Here is a 5,652-nt window from a genome sequence, read left to right as displayed (position 1 = left end):
GTCATAACGCTGTTTATATTACATTGTTATTTGTCTAATTGTCTTAACAGTCTTAATATTANCTTTGCACAAGCTCAACTACGACTTCTATACCCATTTGGGCACGATCACGTCACAGTGGAACGTAATTAAGTCATAACGCTGTTTATATTATATTGTTATTTGTCTTAACAGTGTTTATATTAACCTGATTATTTGTAGAGATATATATTCATTTGGAATTCAGCAGCCTCAAAATAACCATGCTTGGATTTTCTTGTTGTGTTCTGTACGCAGTTAAGGATTGGCACATCAATGAGTTGATTTTGCAAGTATTAAAACAAAGTGCAGAATTTTATGTAACATACCTTGGCAACTCAAAATTCAACCCAAACAACCTTGACTTGATCGAAATTTGTTTCAAATTTGACCATAACAAACTCTAAATAGAAAACCCCCAAATCTGGCATTTAGAATCTTAATCTTGATACTTAGAGTTAGAGGGCAGCTCAAGATTATTTTCTGAGAGGTCTGGTCGATTTACTTAGAGAGTCAAGTCAGTCGTGTCTGATCTGTTTCATTGTTTTGGTTTTGGTTTTTGTTCAAACTATTTAAATTACAATATATATAAACCCTTAATTATCGAAATCTATTAATAAATGACTGAAAAGAAGTACAAAACATAATATGAAGTTCTTTGGGTATGTCACTATGCATTATTCGTTTTTGGGTGTTGTTGGTGTAGTTAAAATGACATTTGGGTAGTTTGTATATGTTGCTATGTAGTTAGAAATCATGTATATTAACATTTTCAAAATATATTTTAAAGAGAATCTTTATTTTCTAAGATATTATATAAAATACAGTACTATTGATTTAAATAATAGATTAGGAAGTTTATCAGATGTAAATATGGAATATGAAAAATACTTATATACAGTACATATATGTAAACAATATCTTCAATTAATTATCTACTATCCTCATAACAAAACATAACTAAAAGATTTTGTTTGAAATATAAAATAATATTTTTTAATTATAATAACGATTTTCCTATCATCTTTGTTTGATTTATTTAGTTTACTTGCTTTAAATCATCATAAAACTAATGTAACTACATTTTTTTTTGTATGTTTTGTTATTTGGATTTTGAAAAACGTGCATATAGTACTTAAGCAAAAAATAAAAATTGTGTTTAGATATCTTGCGAGATGGATTTGGGTATTAAAATAAATTGAAAATTATATCATTGACTGTTTGTAAATCATCAGTTCATTATTTTGTTAACACCATCGACATTAGAATATTAGGCTTATCTAATTGAATTTAGGGCAATTGTCATAAATAACACTAAAATAGATTTTTATTCCAAAAATACCACAATTTAGTTTTTTTCCAAAAATACCACTAAAATGTATTTTTTTCCAAAAATACCACATAATTGAATTAAAGTTCTAATACTAAAAACTAATTCCTAAATACTAAATACTAAACCCTACCCCTAAAAACTATACCCTAAAACTAAATGTGTCAACCCAAACCTAAAAAAAAAGAATTCTACATCCTTAAAAATCAATTTTTTGTGTTTGTGGTAATTTTGGAAAAAAAAAACTTTTGTGGTATTTTTGGAAAAAAAAAACTAAAATGTGGTATTTTTGGGAAAAAAAACTTTTTAGTGGTATTTAAAGGAATTTTTCTTGCGGTTATTAAATTACGATTATTTAAAATAAACAAACAATACTACTGTATAATACATGTAATATTCTGAATTTAACAATTTAAACCGGTAAACCTAAATAATCTATAGATATAAGGGATATATATTTAAAATTACATTAGTCATATATATAATTAATTTACTAAAAATTATATTTTTAAAAATATAGTCCCGTATCGTGGGTTAATATCTAATTGGTTTTAATAATCAATACTAATAAAAAGTAGGAGCTATAAAATATTAACCCACGATACGGGACTATATTTTTAAATCACCAATAGGGATTAGACACTTCACTAATTAACTTTTTAAAAATTTCCAGAATTTTCTATATTAAAAATTATTTTAAACAACATATCAGGATTTGACATGTCATTCACTAACATTTTTTAAATTTCCAGAATTTTTTAGAAAAAGGAAAATTTTAAATTTATGAAAACAAACGAACTATGTGCAATATCCCACATCCGCTATAAAAATTTTAGACAATGATTCAGAACCAGTATAAATAAGATTAATATGCTTCCAACAACGAATGAGCAGGAAAACTTGATTTATCAGGAGTCCAAGTTTAAAAGTATACTCGGTTTGATCCAGTTTTTTATTTAATCAAATTAAAAATTTAAAAAGTTTCAAAAAAATATATTATAATATTTAAAAATTTTAAAAGTTTTAATATTATAAAAAGTTTTTAAATATGATAATTTTTAAATTTTAAAAGTTTAAAATATTGAAACTTTTTAAAAGTTTAAATATTGAAACTTTATAAATATTGAAACATTTAAAAGTTCTAAGCTTTTAAAAAGTTTTTAAATATTATAATTTTTAAATTTTAAAAGTTTAAAATATTAGAAATATTGAAACTTTTTAGAAGGTTCAAATTTTATATTTCGAAACCTTTTAAAAGTTTAAAATATTATAAGTATTGATGTAAAACATAAATTATCTTATTTATTTACGTTTGTGCTTTTTATTTCTTATGAGCTGTAAAACATATTTTTGTGTATGATTTTAAAGATGAGTTGATATTTTTTCATTAATTTTTTATTTTTTTATCTTATTTTTTATTTTTATGAGAAAATAAATGATTTTGTTCTTGGAGTTTGATGGATTAACAAGTTGTGTGGTAGTCTAAAAAAGGTTTTTTAGTGGAAGAATGTGAAGAAGTTGATGAGGATGAAGAAGAAAAAGAGTATAGCGAAGAACCAGATGATAAAAGTAATGATGACGATTACCACAAAATTTGACAATAGAAATGACAAGAAAAAATATGAAGAATAAGAAAACATTGAATAAAAAACACGAAAACATAGGTGGTAGCGATCAATTAAATATGAAAACGAGTTAAATTCATGATGATAAAATTGTTTTGTTTTTCTGGTGGTCAAAGAAATGGTTTAGGATATGTGAGGTCATCAGTTTTAATCGCCTCGCCTGGATGTCGAGTTAAATTTATGATTTTTTTTATCAGATTTGATTTTATAACACAACTGATTTTTATATTTCAAAAAATTGTGTATCTGAAATTTATCTTTTTCTTAATACTAATTTAAATTTTTATAAGATAATATTTTACTATCATCATCAATCATATATAGTTTTTATCAAAATATATCAAATATACCTACACATAACGTGGGTTCAAAACCTAGTTATATTAAAAATAGATGGTATAACCTTTCATTATATTCCCTCTGTTTCAAAATATAAGATGTTTTGGCTAAAAGTACGCATAATAATGAATGTCTACTTTTAAAAATTTTAACCAATGAAAAACAAGACTGCATAAAACAACTAATAAATAAATATAAAATTAATCTAAAAGTTGCCTATAAACTTGAAAACATCTTATATTATGAAACAAACCAAAACCTCTAAAACATTTTATATTTTGAAACGGAAGAAGTATCGTATTAATAACCAACTCAAAAATTAGCCGGACCAAAGATAAAAATTAATTAACCCAGGGGCCACGGGTTGACTTTTTGTTTTTGTCAATTAGGGTTTACTACTTTGTTTCTTTTCTTTTATGTACGTGTTCATCTTAGGGATGTAGATTAGCAACAAATATTTTCCTATGATGATAAAGATTAGGTATATAGAAATATTCCATTACGAAAAGATATACAGAATATTCTATTATGCTTGCAGTTTATATAATATCTTTACGACTTCAGCCTACATATCTTCCCTTCTGTCATATACATTTTCTAGGGTAAATTCTTCTGCTTGTCTTTCTACTCGCTTCAGCTTCAATAATATGTGTTCAAGCGTATCTTCTACAACTGTGCAAAGCTGGAGACAACGTACTCCTTCTTCTTTCTCACTCAAGATCCAAAACTTCTCCCATGTCGAGAAATCAACTCTCTTCTCTGATGGAAAGTATGAATCCAGTCTTTTCTCCTCTGGTGGATACAACTGGTACGGATTGCATATTCACTTCTACACGATCCAAAAGACTCGCACCTTCCTGATTCCTCATCATTCCATATTTCCATCAAAATAATCAATATTTTAATCCTTTTTTTTTGTACTTATGCGGTACTGTTTATAAACAATGCAGGAGAATGATCCTATACCCCAAAGGGAACAACAAAGACGATGGAAACGGATTTATTTCAATGTATGTTGAAATAGATGGCACAAGCCTTTCGACTACACCCCCTTATGAGGTGTTTGCAGATCTACGGTTTTTCGTCTTTAACATAACAGAAAACAAGTACTATACCATTCAATGTACGTGTCTCTACATGTCTTGCTATACACGTATGCCTGCTTTTTTTCCTATATACATAATTAAATAATGTGTACATATATATATATATATATATATATCTAGATGTAGAGTCGAAGCTATTCAATACAATCAGAACAGTATGGGGATTGGCTCAAGTGCTTCCGCTTGATACATTCAATGATCCTAACAACGGATATATTTTTGGAGGAGATCAATGCGAGTTTCTACACCCCCTACTAATTGGGAAATCCACTCTTTACATGAAGAACTATCTCAACCCAAGTTTTCTTGGACGATCAAAAATTTCTCAAAGCTGAATGAAAGTTGTAAGGAATCATGCAATTTTTCGATGGGAGGACGGAAATGGTGAGTACATCATCATCTGACACAAGATTTTTTTTCTGACACAAGATTTAATTTTTGTTTTTTTGGTTTTGTTTTCGGATTAATGAATATGTGTGTGTTTACATGTGCAAGTTATTGATATCTATAGGGTTCTGAAGTTGTATCCCAAAGGGGACGCAAGTGCAGAAGGCAAATGGTTATCCCTTTATCTGCATCTCGCTCAGTGTGAAAAACTAAGGGAAACTGAAAAGATTTTTGTGCAAGCTCAATTGCGAATTTTAGACCCACGTGGATCTAATCACGTTACAAACACAAGTGTTATAACAAACATTTTATAATACGTAGTATAGATTCTAATTTCCTAACGTTTTGTTAAATGACGAGCTTGGACGTTTTCTATACATATACTGAGCTATATAACCATGCTTGCATATATCTTGGTTGCAGTTGCGTATTGGCACATCAGCTCAAATTTGGATTGGGGATACCGGAAATTTGTGTCTCTAGCTGAACTTCCAAACGCATACTTGGACAAGGACACTTTAAATGTAGAGATCGAGTTTGAAGTTGTTTCTGAAGCAGAGTACTCTTCTTCCATGATTTAAGCTTTACTTTTAAAACTTCAGTAGTGATCTGCTTCACACGCTTCTTAATTATCTTTTATGATCTCTAGAGATTCTATTAATTAGAGACTGAGATTTTCATTTTTCCTACCTTTGATCCAAATGCATGCATGCTTATTTGCTAGCACGATAAATAAAAAAAGGTCTAATGCCTACCATCACAATTTCAAGATGCAGCATTTAAAAGAGCTAGAGTGTCTCTGTTTCAACTTTCAAGGACATGCATGGTCAAAAGACAAGATTAACAT

At 28.1% G+C, this 5,652-nt stretch overlaps 1 pseudogene; it reads left to right on the top strand.

Annotated features, from left to right (window-relative positions):
- On the top strand, positions 3,960–5,386 carry LOC104787076 (annotated as a pseudogene).

The sequence above is a fragment of the Camelina sativa genome, chromosome 1 (genome assembly GCF_000633955.1).
Source record: "Camelina sativa cultivar DH55 chromosome 1, Cs, whole genome shotgun sequence".
NCBI lineage: Eukaryota > Viridiplantae > Streptophyta > Magnoliopsida > Brassicales > Brassicaceae > Camelina > Camelina sativa.
The sequence above is the reverse complement of the archived record's forward strand: the minus strand, read 5'-3'. Positions and strand labels throughout refer to the sequence as shown.